At 38.4% G+C, this 17,851-nt stretch overlaps 1 long non-coding RNA gene across 1 annotated transcript; it reads right to left on the reverse strand.

Annotated features, from left to right (window-relative positions):
• Positions 1-926: 926 nt before the first annotated feature.
• LOC140324004 (uncharacterized) lies at positions 927-9,270 on the reverse strand. Its single transcript, XR_011919470.1, has 4 exons — positions 9,135-9,270; positions 8,982-9,038; positions 5,373-5,430; positions 927-1,341 (listed from the first exon to the last, which is right to left on the reverse strand). It is a non-coding gene; the product is annotated as an uncharacterized lncRNA (long non-coding RNA).
• Between the last annotated feature and the right edge of the window lie 8,581 nt (positions 9,271-17,851).

Here is a 17,851-nt window from a genome sequence, read left to right on the forward strand (position 1 = left end):
TGATCCTCTTCAGTAAAAAATGCACCAGTACCCAGCAGATTATGGGCAAGTATTTACTCAAGCAAAATAAAAAAAAAAGCCATTACTGAATACTATTGTTTTTAATTCCTATTCAGGTTGGTTGTAACAGTTTAGACACAACTTTTCTATAGTCACATTAGAGAGCTGGAAGTCTACAAACTCTCTGGTGCAAAGGAGTAATAGATAGGCAATTGAGATTTTAGTGCATTTCAGTAAATTGAAAAATTAATATCTCCACAATTCCTGGAGCTCTAGACATGACTTTTGCTACTTTTCTTGCTTTGCAGGACTTAGATCACCCATATCATGGCAATCACGGTGTAGCAATAAACCTAAACAGATAAGCTACTATACCAGTTATCAATATTTAGTACAACTATACTCCTAGCTTTCTATTTCATAGCCAAATGTTAACTCTTGCATCCAGTGTACTAACCAACATGGGCAGGTTAGTCCTTTAACCTCCTTGGCGGTCTGAATGAGTATTTTTAAATGTAAAAGCGGTACATTTAAAAACAGTCATTATTTTAAATTTCCTGCCTAGTCCAGCCCTCCAACCTAAGGCTCGTGAGCAGATGCCCGGCTGGCCTCGCATCGCCAAGATTCACACAGACATTCACAGATGCCAGCCGGCATCTGCGTGGCCAGGCAATACCTGGCCAGAATTGCCAGGGGAAGCAGATGCCAGGCATCGCTTGAGGACGCCGCAGGCACCGTGGGAACCAGGTAGGACTTTAAAACTCCCTGGCAATTCCAAATTTGGCTCGGGGGTTATGGCTTTTGGCACTGAAAATTAACCCGAGCCACACTCACAGGAAGACCGCCAGGGAGATTAAAGGTATTAAAACAGAAGAGATAAATGGATAAATAAAAGTGAAACTTTTTTTCTGTCAACACAACCCATATTAGGTGTCAAATTGTTGTTTTATTGTCATTTGGTAATAAAGAATACAATGATCAATGTACAAGTCAATTCATCAGTTAAAACAGTAGGGAATAAAGTTGCTCAATGACATTTTATTCCCAAAAAATGCTAGTAAAAAAGGTCTCTGTCCTAAGGACTGGGAGGAAAAGTAACAGAAAATATAAATCAAAAGAACAAAAGTGTTAGCGCCGCCCATCTCTGCTTCTGGCATAGTACCCCAAACATGCACAAAAACAAATGCCTGCAAGTACAAACCCAAGCACAGCTGCTATTACATTTCCTTCATCTTCTGCTTCTACCCCAGGAAGCACAAAAAATAGAGATATACAGACAGTCAGGGTTAGGTAGATCCTTCCAAGGAAAGCCATTTACACCAGATGAATAAAAGATTTTTTCTGTAAAACAAAAATGAAAATAATTGATACACTAGTGTTTACAATGAGGAAAAGAAATATATAAAAACACACAAAAAGCTGCTGAAATAGCTAGGCCTGGATTTGTGTACAGATTACACCTAGGAATGTATTTGGCTCATTGTTTCATTTTATACAGAAAAAAGGTAGGAATCTGCAAAAAATTTGTTAAAATCTGCAGTGTACAAAAAAAAAAAAAATAGTATGTCTACTTCAGCTGATCCTTAGCCAGTTACTGTACAGTATTTATGTTTAAAGAAGTACAGTGGTGCTTGAAGGAAAAGTTTCAAGGGTCCATAAACTTTTTATATGAATGCAAGAAAAGCCAGTTAAAAAAACTGTTTCTTTTTTTTTTTATTGGATAGTGTATTGAAAAAATAGATCCAATAACATATCTGTGTATAAGGGAATCTTTAGGCATACCATAAAATCTGAAGGTGAAATTGGAGTCTATTACTTTAAAATTATTGGCAATCATACATGACTGAGAGACTCTGATTTATTAAAGTAACAGGCATCTTGCAAAGCCTGATCGTACAATACATACAACACATTTTTGAATGTGTATCATGGCTCAAACAGATGAGGCGTCTGAGGACCTCAGAAAAAAAAAATTGCTATTGAAGCCCATAAAACACATTTTTTTGTTAATCTGTTGCCAAATATCTTGGCAGTAACAGGACTTCATGTTTCAGGCTGGCAAACCCCTACCTCAAAATTAGAAGAAGCTAGCCTATAACAGTGATGGCGAACCTTTTAGAGACCCAAACTGCAATCCAAAACCCACTTATTTATCGTAAAGTGCCAACACAGCAATTTAACCTGAGTACTGAGGTTTTAGTTTAGAAAAAACAACTTCTTTTTATTGAAAGGTAAAGTTTGCATTTGGCATGCTTTTGAACAATGAATGTGATTTTTGCAGTTGTATGCATGGTGATAAATTGTCTAACCTTGGCTCATACTTTTGAGTTTGAGAACAACACGTGCAGCACTCAGGTCATCTGTCTGAAATCAGATGTTGCCCCCATCATAGAAGGAGCCCCATCACTAGTAATTGAAACCACTTTTTCTTGTCTTCCGTCTTGTGACAAAGCCTCCATCACAGGATTGTAGATATCTATCCCTTGTGTTCTTTCAGGCAAAGACACCAGTTTCACCAGCTCTTCTCTAATGATGTCACCAACACCATAACACAAAATGACTGCTAGCCTTGCATGATTATTTATATCTGTGCTTTCATCCAAGCACATGGAGTAACAGGCTGCCAATTGGAAGTCAGGGGTGAGCTGCTGACTAACATCACATGCCATGCGCTGGACTCCATCTTTAACAGTATTTCTGCAAAGTGGCATCTCAGAGATGCATTGAATAATTGTATCCTTGTTTTCAAATCATGAAAAAGGGAATTACTCCCAGACAACATGGCCATTTTGATAATATTCCCATCAGAGAGGGGCTTACCATGTTTAGCTATGCACATTGAAATTTGAAAACTGGCAGTTGTCCGATGATTTGTTCTAGAAAGATAGTTGCAAAAATTAAAATACTGGGAAATGATATTTTCTCAATTTCCTTTCAAGAAACTCTTTTCTTTCAGTTTCACCAAGTTTGACAACACTTTTGTGGTTGGTGTCAACGTGTAGTCTGACACTTGATGTGCGACACACAACACTTTCCCATTACATATAATACAGAAGGCTTTCCCATTGTGTTCAATCACTCCAAAGGACTGTCTAGGCCTCTTGGAATGATCTTCCACCATCTGTTTTTGCTTTACTAATTTTGGGGTGTTCAAGACTTGGAGTCTACAATAACATAACTTTAAAAAAAAAATGAAGCACTCAATACAAATCTATCCCTATACCAAAAATAACACTATTAGTAACCCTAAAGAAATGGATATTCCATGAATCTACGGCAGTGATTCTTAGCTGGTGTTCCTTTTGAATTTTCGGACCACCAGTGCAAGGGGGCAATGTTCCACTGATCACCAGCTTTTAGCCTGTTCTGGAAAAGGCATCCAAGTGCATTTCCTACCTTTGATTCACCTCCGCTGTACATGTGTTGGACCTACTTCTTGGGTATTTTGCATTAAAAAGATGAAGTCTCCACACATCAGAGTCGTGAAGACCTCCTTCATCCATACCTGTTCTCATATTCCAATTAGCAGGAGCCCAGGTTGTTTGCTATGGACAGCAGGCAATAAAAAATTCCCCCTGACAATCCCAGTACAAGGGGTGCCATGTCTGTCCTATCCTCTCAGAGCACACACACAGGCCATGGAGAGCTGAACCCTGCACACAAACCTATCCCAGTGATGTCAGGTAACGCAACCTGCCGCTATGCAATGATATTCTAACCTTTCATGTACTAGACGCACAGAACAGACGTTAATAAATGTGGATGTCATTCGTGCAATGTACAGCAATCGCTCTCTATAACAGAACCAATTCATACCCTGACACCAGCAAAGAGCACCAACCTAATAAGACTGATTATGCCCAGATATGAATATAAGAAGAGCTCGCTGGATCAGGACAAGCTCCTGAATTACCACCTTTTCGTACTGTACTTCCCATAACCAGAACAGAGCAATACAAGTTCCCCCTCCCTCCCTTGTCATGTCTGCCTTCCCCTCTCTCTCCCCTTTGTACTTTCACACTTTCAATGCTGGATCAAGACACATCAGCTGCCTGTCCTCCCCACAGCATGGTATTCTGAGGGTTAACTGATGACTCAAGAGAAGGGAAATTCGACAGCCAGCACAGCTGACAGGGGGACAATAGCACAGCCAATGGGAGGCCAGCTGAGGTGGGAGCGCATGCCCACAGAGACGGCTCTGAGTGCCCCCTCTGGCAGGCTTGCCATTAGTTCACCACCACTGACCTATATGATAAGCAGTTCAAGAGTTATCTAAAGAAGCATGACAATGTTGCTAATTTCAAGCACGTGGCTTAGAACTGTCAGCCTGGAAACCAAGGAAGCCCTGTAAGTGGCAGTATCTGCAGTTCAGAAGTACTGCCACAGATTCAGCAAAAAAACTATGCTTAAGAAAAAGTATACAGTGAGGCATGATGTCATACATAATAACAAATATTGGGTTTACATGCAGTCCAATAGTTGCAACCTTTCAAAGACCTCTGTAGCTTTAGTACGTTTGTCCTTGAATGACTTGGTTGCTCCCGAGTGCAGCTCACAAGATCCTTCTCTTCAGTTTGGGTCCATTGATACTTTCCATGTGGTCCCCTAATAACCACTCATTCTTTCATACAAAAAAAACAAACTTTTTCATATAGTTAGTGGAGGCTGTACTTATGGTGGAGTTCGTTAGATGTCATTAGGGGAAAAGAAATTGAGCTGCCGCACTGGAAACAGGGCGCAACACAGGGATGTACAGGCCATACAGAGAATATCATTGAATCAAACCTAAAAGGTAAGCATTTATCCAAGTGGCCTGCACTTGCTGGACAAGGAAGTAGTAAAAAAACAACTGTTCCAAAAGGTACAATAGTCAAAAGTTAGCCAAAAAGGGGTACCACTTAAAACGTAAACGCTCTGCACTTATCAATGGATAACATTTTGCCATTGCATTGATGAGTTGAGATGAGAAATGAACAACAAAGCACATCTCAGAACAGAAAGAAAACAAGTAAGAGAGGTTTTGGGGTTATTCTATAGATAAGATGAGCATGGCTTAGGTTTCGATCACCACGTTTCATTGCAGCATTTTAAAGGAATCCACTAGATCTCATTGATTTAAATCAGTATGGTAAGAAGCCTGCTAAAAGCATGTGTTCTGGGTGCTGGACATGTGTAATTCTAATAAAACAAACTATACCCCAACAAAAGCATGTACAAAAATGCCTGCACAAATCTATTCACCTCTCAAAGTAATCCAGAAGCCCCAATCATGTTGCCTCAAAGCTCTCAAACACCGCACAATGAGAAAGACTCCGTCGCCTTGCAAACATTTAAACGATATTTTTCAGTAGTTGCACATACATGTTACTTACTTGTATCTTTGTCTTGAATGTTTTAAGTCTTCTGCTTGTTATCAAACAGTTTTTTAACCTAACAAAACCAAACAAGAGCATTTCAAACACAGAACACGCTGAAATTCATAGACCTGTTAATTATGTCAGGGACATAAGATAGTGAGCTCTGAGGACAGTTAGTGACATGATTATGACTCTACAGCGGGGGAAAAAAAAGTATTCACCATGTCAACCTTTTTCTCAGTAAAAATATTTTTAATTGGGCTATTGACATGAAATTTTCACCAAATGTCTAACAATTTAAGTAATCCACTACAAAGAAATCAAAACAAATAGGTCCATAAATTAAGTTATGTGTAAAAATGTGGAATGGCACAAGTAATAAGTATTTACTTATTCCTATAAGAACACGTGTCAAAAGGCACGAAAAGCCAAAAAACTGCTGAAATCTGTCAAAACTTAGAAAACAATCCTGCTCACTTTTAGTGCAAATTAATATCAGCTGGTTTAGTCCTAATTGCTGACCTATTAAAAGGTTTCTCATTACCAAGGTATCACACAAGAAGCATCTCTTGATGGGTAAAAAGCAAAGAACTCACTCTACACCAGGGGTCAGCAACCTTTACTATCAAAAGAGCCATTTTGCCCCCTCTTTCCAAAAATAGTCTGGAGCCACAAAACAACACAGCTTACAAACTTTTGTTTATCTTTTTTTAATTTTACTTGTTACAACAACAGAATACAACAAACAGAAGTGCAGTGTGCATGTGTAGGTCTACTCTGAAATAAATAAAACACTGAACTATGCGCCTATCATGATTTATTTTATGCATTTGTGCAGTATTTACTGTATTTCACTGGATTTAACATACTCAGTAATTACATACACAGTAATCTTTACTGTATATACATTTATATTTTAAAGTCCAGCAATCATAATTCACTTTCCCAAGTTTAATAGGTAATTTATTTGGTAACTGATAAATATATTAATAAGTAATTAAATATATAAAATAATAATATAAAGTTATGTAAATATATAGCCTACATAATTATGTATATCAAATGTTTACACACGAATATATGTATACCAAATATTACATTGTAGGATTAAATATTAAGAAACTTACATTTGAACAGGGTAGATTCTTTTGATGGGCAGAGTTTTTTTTATGTTCTGACGATGGCCTAATGATGAAATTTTAGGGGGTGCTAGCCACAGGTGTCCCTCACTTGCACCTCTATGTACCTCCTATTCCTGAGAAATTGGGGTTCATGTGCTAGAAGCCTCCATCAATGTGTAACAGGGTAGATTTTGATGGGTAGAGTTCTTTATGTTTTGACAATGGCCTAATGATAACATTTTAGGGGTGTTAGTCATACGTGTGCCCCACTTGAACCTACAATTTTGGTTCTGTACATCTCCCTGTTCCAGAGAAATTATGGTTCAAAGTAGGGAAGGGGACAGGGTAGTGTAGTTTGACGTTTCTAGTTTTGTAACAGGTAGGTATAAATTTAGGCTTCACACCTCCTTGCTATCCAAGTCGCCCCAGGGGTCTATAATTTGTATGTTTAATTTCAGGCTTCTAGACACACTTACTTTTAAAACAGCAACCCTGATGTTCAGTTTTAACTTTTTTTTTTTTTTTTTATAATTATGACCCCCATATTTTGAAAGTTGTTAAAGGTGGGGAAATGAAATTTGGAGTACTGCTAGCTATGAGGGTCCCCTGTGTACCTGAAAATTTAAAGTCGGTACGACTACTCAAAATTCTTCCCAGAAATTTCTTTAGTCTGGGTGGGAAGAAGCTGTAGGCGGGTGGCAGTCCCTGTATTGTGACCCAAGTTGTCAATAACCACCCAAAAACTGGCGGTGGTCACTGAAAAGTGTCGGGTCGTACACCCAGCTAAAAGGGGCTGGGGAGAACACTGCTACTGTTTAGAAGATATGGAGGTTTGTACTGGGAGAGATGTAAGGCTGCAGAACATGACATGCAGCATTCATACACAAACACAGCTGTGAAACGTTCTTAATGATTAGGTAATTGTACAAGCCCCCTGGTAGATTTATTTCACCGGTAGATTTTTTCATTAGAACACCAGAAGGTGAATCCCCCTCTTCCGCAGTTTCTACGGAAGGAAGGAGATCCCCCATCAGGGATCTCCTGTCGGCAGCCACAACAAGGAGGCTGAAGAGCCGCGGGTTGCCGACCCCTGCTTTAGACCTTTGCAACCTTACTGTTACAAAACAAACTGATGGCATTGGTTACTTATTCTTTGGATGTCATTGCACACACCATGTTTGGAGGAGAAATGGCATTGCACATCACCCAAAAAAACATCATACCAACAGTGAAGTTTGGAGGTTTGGGAACGTAATGGTGTGCGGCTGTTTTTCATTGTATGTTACTGGCAGACTTCATATAATTGAAGGAAGGATGGATTGAGAAATGTTCCAAGACATTCTTGACAGGAATCTGCTGCCATCTACCAGGATGCCGAAGATGAAACGAGGGAGGACATTTCAGAAAGATAATGATCCCAAGCACACGGCCATGGAAACTAAATTGGTTTCATAGAAAAAAAAAAAGCTGCTAGAACAGCCCTGTCAATCACCTGAATCCAACTGAAAATCTATGCATATGCAAAAAAAAGTTGTCAGAAGGTCTAACCCTGCATCATTCTTTCTAAAACTAAAAGGGGAAAAGAAATTTTTTTGACTAGAGATACATTTAAAGGAGTCATTTAGTCACAGCATTGCCCTGCAGTAGTGTGTGTTAGTGGAATGTGTGCTTATGCTGAATGGCGCTCCCATGCACCTGCTCACTGTGCTTGAATTTTAAACCCCTTATAATCCACATACATTGTTTTTGCTCTGTTGTGGAACATTGGGCAACTTGTCCAATTTCCTGGGTTACCCCAACCTAACAAAAGATAATGTACAAAATAATATGCATCAACTAAACCTTGAGCCTGCAAGCAGACAGGTTCTTTATTACAAAGGGAGAAGTTTTCTTATATAATAAAATAAACTTACCTGTTTGCAATTGTTTCATTAACTTACCTCTCCTTTCTAGTACTGGCATCCCACCTGACGCCATTTCAGAAGCTTTGGCCATCTTGATTGTCCAGGCCGTAATGATGTGATTTTCATCCATACACACAAGTGTTTATTCATTCCTCGCAGCTAGTTATGCCAGGATCATACACCGAGCTATGCATGTGCAGCTCAGTGTACGGAGTATCATGGTACGTTTGTTTTATTGTAGAAGAGACATTGCCTGTCCTGTTCTGCAATAAAGGCCTCCCTGCTGTAAATTTGTGTATTTTTAGTTCTGCTTTATCATGCATGGGTTACTGAGCTGTAGCAGATCAGAAAGGTGTAAATGTCAGTCACAAGTTTTCATTTTGGTAGAGGGTCATTTTTCTACAACCGGCCTATATTCATTGCTTTTCTGAGCAGGGTCCTCCTCCTCCTCCTGTGTCACTGTCTGTCATTTACAACCCCTATTTAACGTACAGTGCTGCATAATATGTTGGCGCTATATTAATCATGTTTAATAATAGTACATTTCATTACAACACCCACACATACATTTTTGTCGGATTGATAAAAATAGCACCTACCTTTCTTAGTAAACCTTGACAATTGCAGCTCACATCCAGAATAAACTACAGTACCTGCTGGAAGAATCAGTGAAAACATTAATTATGACATTTTATCTGTACCATAGACACATACATGATGTCTGTATTTCACACACAGAGTTCTCCCATTACCAGAGTGCCTGCTGCAGAGTTTTGTGCTAGCCAGATACAACTTATCTAGTAACAGAAGCACACAGCTAGCACCCTTCCTTGTTGTGGGACAATCAGGAAGAGATTGGAGGAGGAAGTGCTCGTTCCTACAAATCCCATGATGCTTTGTGTTTACACTGCAGAAGGTCACCAGGGTGACGTCATTGCTTGTATTGTGTCAGGTTTAATGGCTCAGTGTTGTGAGCAATAAACCTGGTTTATGTAAATGTGTGCGGTGACATATGAGTATACTGGCCTGTGTAAATAAATGTTTGCCTCTTCATAATGAGGCTGGTGTGGAAATAGCAGTGACTCATTTATTTCTAACATGGTGATAATGAGAGGGATGGATGGCACACAGACTGCACAGCCCTGAAATCTGCTGCTTTGTGCTGGACATCATACAAATAATTGTGTTTACAGCAACACACAGCAGCTGCACGTAAGGCCAATTCAGCTGTATAATACAAAGCTTCCAATGTCCAAAGGCTTGCTTAGAAATGTATATTTGTTTCAATTTGTATTATTTGTGGGGAAAGATACAAACATTTATTTCCACACTATAACTATAAATAATATTATTTACCAGGATGTATATAGCGCCAACATTACACAGCGCTGTACATCAAACAGGGAATATGAAATCATAATTCTGAGGTGGGGGAAGATGGATACAGCTTAGTGCCAATGGGTGATCCGCTATTGTTGCTGCCAGTCATTTCAAACAGAAATTATTATTTTGCAAATAAAAAGACATTTTTGTACATTTTGTGACACCATTAAAAATAATCATCAGGTAAAAATATACAAATCACTGGTCAGTTATAATAAATGTTAGTGGGTTGCAGATAGTGGATGCTCCCCTTTATCACCCATGACAGGATGCATACCAAGGGCTTGTGCACACCACAAACTATTTAAAATGCAACACAATGTGCATTACAGTAATACAGGGTGATTACTTATATGTGTTGTGGTGTAGTCATTGTCATCCTAATACACATATATAGAGCCCTGCAGAATGTATGGAGGAGGACAATTTGCATTTGCCCTCATGGGAATATGACATCCCTCCCACCCCTGCTTGTTTATGATATGCCTCCTAATTAATATTTATCAGATATAATAAATACTTCTGAAACATATATACTTGTAGTATGACAAGGCAGGTGTGCCTACCATTGCTGTGTTCAAAATACTTCATGCAGCTGTCAGTGGATCCCAGGCTGCTTCCAAAAGGGGTATACATACCGGTAAATATACTAATTTGAATGACGTCAGCTGTGTCAGATTGAAGAAGACAGCATTCACAATCCCTGCCCACCACCTCTTTAATTATTGTGGTATGTTACCCTGCAATGTGTAGGGGGACTATAGTTATAGTATATCAACAAGATTGTTATATGTGGCCAAGTTTTTGCTTGAGCCTTGATGGCTAAGCATGTGTACATGATGGAAGTTTACTCAAGAATGTAAATGTTTTGATAGTTACTTAAGGTCTCAAATTTTAATTCTGTCTATTTGAAGAAAAAACAATTATAAAACCAAAATAAAAGAATAAGTGAACGCAGTGTCATTTTACAGATATATAAATCTTTAATGTTACCAAATGTTTCTGTGGGAGCTGCAGCCTACAATCCCATGCCATAATGCACAGCTACTTTCTGCATTGTGGTGTGGTGGGTTATAAAACCAATTTTGGTGTGTTGGAGAGCCCCGACAGCCAAGTGAAGAGCTTGTTCAGAGCACAACGCAAAGAAAGCACATGCACCATGAAATCCATTTTTTATTGAGTTACATTTTTCTGTGTGTTTTTTAGTGCATTTAGAGTGTTAAGTTTTTGCAGTGGAGAGAGAGATAGAGAAGGATAGGTTTTGCATGGATACATATTGTAACATGTTTTTGCAGCATGTCTACATTTTTTCCTCCGCACACACCAGTGCAACGATTTGTAAAGAACATGCACATAGAAAACAGTTGTTTTGTGGTGTTTTTGCCTTGGGACTATATTTGTAAAATGCATGCTAACACAGTTGGTATAAGCCGTAACATAACAACCCTCTGGGCACATGTAGGTTGAAGTTCTCTGCAGTCATGTGATGTCAAGATGATGTCACAACGTCTTTACTTCTCCCCTGCATAAAATCCACAATCATTCCTGAATCTAATGGAAAGTTTGTAATCAGCTTGTCTAAAAGATGCTGTGTAGTGATAAGAAGGATGCACAGAACAGTTTTTAGTTTGGGGATAGATAAATGTTTGGCTTTTAAGAATTGATGGGGAAACACATCAGAGTCTAAAAGTGAACTGTACATTTTTTAAGCTTGCTAAAGGACTACAATCTGCATACATGTAGAGAACCTCAGGAATCCTAAACCCAAAGACAGGGCCATATTTACCATTATTATTATTATTATTATTATACAGTATTTATATAGCGCCATCATATTACGCAGCGCTGTACAGAGTCCATAGTTGTGTCACTAACTGTCCCTCAAAGGAGCTCACAATCTAATGTCCCTACTATAGTCATATGTCATTAATGTAGTCTAGGTCAATTTAGGAGGAAGCCAATGAACCTAACTGCATGTTTTTGGGATGTGGGAGGAAACCGGAGTACCCGGAGGAAACCCACGCAGACACGGGGAGAACCTGCAAACTCCATGCAGATAGTGTCCTGGCTGGGATTTGAACCTAGGACCTAGCGCTGCAAAGTGCCTGGTGCAGCACCCCTGGACAAAGCTCTTTAGGGGCAAGGGGGTACTCTAAAGGTTGATATTTACAATTCTAGAACACTTCCTAACAGTTTTTGCCCGTCCATACATTTTGTTGGCCAGTAAGGTTGCCAATAGTAATAAGACATGCTAAGGGTTGTGGGCAAACATCTGCTGCCCAGTTGCTGTTGAGTGTAACAATCTGAAATGTTAACAAAAAAAAAAAAACCTGGTATAAGAAGCATTGGCAATGTCTGTCTGCCCTACCTAGTCACATCTTCTCTCAATTTACGCTTACTAACTATTATGGAACATTGTCAAGTAGGATTGTTTAAACTTTTTCTTTTTGTAAGGTGAGCTTTAATTGGTAGTTTGAAAGCTTAGAAACAAAATAATAATGTAAATTTAAGTTAAAAAGATATATTGGCTGCTTATGTAGCAATACCTTCTGCAGGAGACACTGATTTTTATGTTGCCTATGTTCCAGGCTTGCTTGAAATCATTGGGTCTGATTTATTAGAGCTCACCAGGACTGGAGAAGATAGACTATCATGGGGGAACCTGGGTGATCAAGTGAGCCTGGAATGGATCTGATCCAAGATTGAAAGCGTGTGTCAAATAATACCAACGATTATTAAGAAATCCATTCCAGGTTTGCTGGATTGACCAGTAATAGTCAGTAATAAATCAGGTGCATTTTATCAGGCTCAGTCTCTGGGCCAAGTAGTGCCACATACAGCTTGCGCAAACAGAGTTGAAACTCAACTCTCCTTGTTCTTTATAAATCACCACAAGATGTGCAGTTGGGAACTAGGGTTGGGAAAAAAATGTAACACCTCAATCTTTTGAATCAAATCATATTGCACATACTGTAACAGGATTCATTGGACTGTGAAAGAGTGCTTCTGGAAGCTTGAGACATTTTCACACATTGGCTGCCACAGTGTCCAGACCTTAACCCTTAACCATTGAGAATCTTTGGTATGTGCTGGGGGGACTACCCAGCAGATAGGCTCTCCCATCATCAATATGAAATCTTGGTTAAATTGCAAAAGTTTTTATTAGAAAGATACCAAATGTGTATTGTAATCAAAACTAAAGGTGGTCCAGTGAGATATTGTAAAGTGTTACTTTTGCAGGCAGTGCATTTTCTGATTTGTAATCAGGATTGTTTTCAAGCATAAAGTTACTTTTATTGCCTGATGCTTCTTTTAGATCATTCATAATTATATGGTGGTATCAACATAAAAAATTTCTACACATTTACATGGGCTAGCAACCAATCATTTTATTGTAACCTTAAATATACCCTTTTAATTATCCTAATGTATCTAGTACCATTTAAACTCAAATACAAAGGTATTATTACAGTTTAAGAACATTTTAACCCTGCTTTATTACAGATTCATTATTTTGACAGTTGACACAATCTGTGATTGGCAATTGTATTAGAGCAGTAGCAAAAGACGAAACAATGTGATAAATGACTGTGACTGGATCATAATCATTACTGATGGCCGCCAGCAACTGCCCGTCATTGCATTAGAAAAATATAAAAGCTATTTTGATATTTTCAGAAACAGTTATAATAAAACCCACAAGTAGCAGCAGATTTATATGAGTAAAATTAAAGCCAACAATCTGAAGTTTAACTACCATAGCTTTTTGGCTGTGCTTTTTTATAATAATAACAGGTAATGAGCCGCAAAATGACAACTGATAATAAAATGTGGCACTAGGCATCCTTTGACGTTTAATACGCTCCAGGACTTTATTAGATGGTGACTTCTAATTATGTTAAAATGAAAAAAATACACAGGATCCCTGCACCTATCATGGCCATTTTCTCTTTCATTAAAGAGTACCTATCACTTAAATATGAAAGTAGACTGTTTTACAGTTCTAAAATGTGAAAACTACCAAAAAAAGAAAACCTGAAATAGCTGTTACCCAATTGTTAAGAATACATCAGGGAGCACTTCTATTGGCTGATTATTGGCAGCTCTAGCTTCTTCTCTTTATAGCAGCCAATAGAAGATCTATCTTCTGTATTCTTTTACAACCATCAGCACCATGTTTCGGTGTGCAATAGGAGCACTGTACACCAATGTAAAAATGAAGTTCACACTCCACGTTATACAAGGACAGAACAGAGGATTGATTCAACCTTTACACTGCGTATAATTATCAAAAACATTAAATACTAATGAAACACAGTGCTGTTGTGTTTTATGAAGAGGGGAGGGGTGGATTACTGAACAGGACCCCACTGTGCCCTCCTACATAGGAAAGCACAGCAGTCATTCCCGATTGGTCATTCATCAATCCACCAGGGCAGATACAAGCGTTAGATTTTTGCTCGAGAGGCACACATTCATTAATTTCAAGTAACAATCCTCTGACTGCATGTAGCTTAAGAACTGCATTATAGCTTTTTGGCTTCTTGTTCTGCCCAACCAACCCCCAGTTTGATATCAGCAGCTCATTAGTTTTCAAGAGTCTAATACCAGGCCAAATTCAGTTACTTACACTGCCTGTATCTATTCAATATATTTATGACGTATTAGGAAATACAGAACTGCATTATTTTATGTCTTTTGAATCTGCTATGAGTTCAGGGAAATATATTGTAGGTTTGAATAGATACTAAGACAAACTTGACCACATACAATTGTTTTTAAAAATGTGTTTTACCTGGAAACCTCTTTGTAATAATACATGTAAAGAAAGAGGATTAGAATTCAAATAAGCTACAAGTGCATATGAACACAAACAAAATACTGATTGCTGTATTATATAGTGAAAGTGCCTATCTCTTTTTTTAATTTCTCCGGGACACTTGTGTGTTTTGGAGTGTTTAGCAGCCATGACTTACCATCTACTGAAACCGCCAGAAGGGAAGACAGCTGGTGTTTTTTACTTTGTAAATATGCTATCTATCTAAACGTGGGTGGAGTAAACGCATCTTGTTCTAAAAGAACTCACAGGCCATGAAGTTAACTTACAAAAGGAGTAGTATGTAGTGAGTGACAGTTACGCTGCATGAACAAACACTGCCATTGATGCACTGAATGCATTTGGATGTACCACATAAATCAGTGTTAAGAAGCCTACAATTAATTATGAAAGTATAATATCATTACAGCAGCCCTTGACACTGAAATCTCTTTCTTTAGAATTTATGCTTTACTGAAACAATGCTCCATGGTATTTGAATGTATAAAATCTGTTCTCAAGTGACTAAAGTAGCTGTAAACCCTAAATGGATGACATTCAGTTTGATAATGCATTGTGTATCATAAACAATTGCATTTTTTTAAAATATGATTTTTACCATTTTGTTTCATCTTTGCATCCTAATGCACTCTTCCTTCATCTGTGCACCCACTCCAGTGTCAACAACATTATTGCTCTAGGCTGGTATAAGAACAATGCACCATGCCTTCACAATGTGTGTTGGCACAACTGTTTGTGCTCTCCATCAAGGTCACATGTGACAAGTTAAAAAAGCTGGGGCACAATGTAAAATCAATTGTCACTCTATAACAGGAAGTTCCTAAACAAAGATCTAGTATGGATCACCAAGTATTCTTTTACTGAAAAATGTAAAAAATATAAAGCTTTTGAAATGACATTCACATGTTTTAACATATATGAGATCTTAAGAATTGGGTTTAGGTCTACCAAAAAGTAATCATGTAAGCAAATATTGAGGCAGTCAGTGTTTACCTCTTTTTGCTCCTTTTGAAAGAACCAGTTTCCAAGCAGGCAATATCAATCCAATGGTAATTTCTAAGGCTCTGACCTGTAACAACTATGCAGTTTGATTTAAGTCATTGCCCCTGATTCATCAAGCAGAATCGGATGATCGCTCGCGCATTCGTATTCGCGATCCGAAATCGTACGCCGTCACGCTATTCAGCAACTGATATGAAGGCAGGAATCCGGCTGGGAGTGAGGAGGCGCGTGTACGAGCACACTCGAGTCCGGACTGCGGTAAACCGCGATCGCTGGCCGCGCGTACTTTCGCGCTTCCAGCGAGCGCGGATTTTATTGATGAATCAGGGGCAGTGCCTTTGAAAGTGCTGATGCCAGGAAACTAGTAGAAAGAGATCTCTATATACAGGGTTCCCTTAAGCTACATTTATTTTGTCCACCCTATCTCCAAATAATGATTGGATAGCTACAAATATTTATTTGTAAGGTTGGGCATTGTAGCATTTGTTGTGGCTCAGGAGTATTGGACATCAATAAGCTTTAGTTACAGGTGTGCACCCTAAACTCTTTCTTTGGACAATATGTATATGAGAAAGGTATATGTTAGGGAGAAGACTCCAAGCAAGCATTATGAAAGATGTGCTGATAATACTAAGAGGCCACCCAAGTAAAATAAAACATAACAAGTATATGTTGTAGTATTGTATGATTTTCAATCATAGGCCAGACAAGAGGGCCTTTCAGATCTACAGATCTGCTATTTACTAGGTAGATTTCTCAGTCTTGACCCCCCCCCCCCCCCAGGGTCATCTCCTCTGCTAGGTAATTACCCACTTCAGCCAATAGGTTTCCTGTTTGTAGAAGTGGCATTATTTTACCAAGCACCTTTGACCTCTCATGTATGAGGTCATTCTTGTTACTAACCCCTTTTGTAAGGTTCTTCTAGCAAAAGTCACCAATGAAAGGAGGTAACTCTCTCAAAAACAGCATTGTATTGGACTACTACACTGATAATCAATTTAAGGATTTTTTCATTTACCAACTTTGTAAGGGTACATTTTTCTGCAGACCACCAATGTAAAGAAACTTTACCTACAAGTAAAGTGAGTGGTGTTCTTCAATGACCACTAATGGTAAGGGGGGCACTCCAGTGACTACTAATAAAAAATACCAATGGGAGCATTTCTGTGAACCACCGAAGCAAGGCACCACCACTCTACTGACCATCGATGTAAGAGGGTACTTTGCTGACCACCAATGTAAGGGGGAAGTTGTCCACCACCTCCAATATATAAAGGGAAACCACACATTTAGTTATCTGATATACTTTCTAACCATTATATTTAGTTTTTTTTTAAGTTTTTATTTTTTTTACTGTTGCTATGCCACTTACATTTTGTCATGTCTGCTGCTTGTGCCTGGTATTAGGAGTGCTCAATGTATAGCAAAACAAAACCTGATTCACTTCCACGTATTACTGATAGCGGCAGCTCAAAGCCTGATCCCTCAAACACAATAATGTTTACCTGAATCTATTTCCATAGATAGTGACATACGACAACACATCTGTATTTGTGCTTAATATATATGTTAGCAAACTTGCTAAACACAACCAAGTATTGCGTAGGAACATGTCAAAATTGTAACAGTAACCTAACTTCATAAATATACATATACAAAGCTGTTATTGGGAAAATAGTGACATCTGTAGGACATTTCTACATTTATGTTTTTTTTATGATGGTTTTATGACCCAATGTGAATCAAATCATAATTATGCAAAATAGACATTGGACAGTTACAATATTAATGTGCCATGTGTCTCTGAATATGCTATGTAAAAATGCATCATCAGGATTTTCAGGGATAGAACAAAGGGTAGTGTTAAATATCAAATAGCAGCCAACAGAAATAAATCTTTCCATGGCCTCACTTCAGAAAACTGACATTTGATTGGCTGATTTGGCCCATGCACTTTAATTTAGATGTTTGCTTCCTGTGCTTTTCTTAAAAGAACATAACTAAATATTACAGTTTCTTTACAGCCTGCTCACAATTTTCTGCTTGGATTGTTTTATTGTATTTCCTATCTTGGAGAATCTATGGAACTAGTGTATAACTTAACATTTCTGGAACTCTCTTATCACTCCTAATATTACAATAAAAGCATGAGTTGTATTTTAAAAACTCTATACTTTGACATCTAGGGGAGGTAGGGTTTAAGCATGATAAAGTCGAGGTCAGAGCAAATATAGACCTGGGGGTGGG

Source organism: Pyxicephalus adspersus, chromosome 2, assembly GCF_032062135.1.
Source record: "Pyxicephalus adspersus chromosome 2, UCB_Pads_2.0, whole genome shotgun sequence".
NCBI lineage: Eukaryota > Metazoa > Chordata > Amphibia > Anura > Pyxicephalidae > Pyxicephalus > Pyxicephalus adspersus.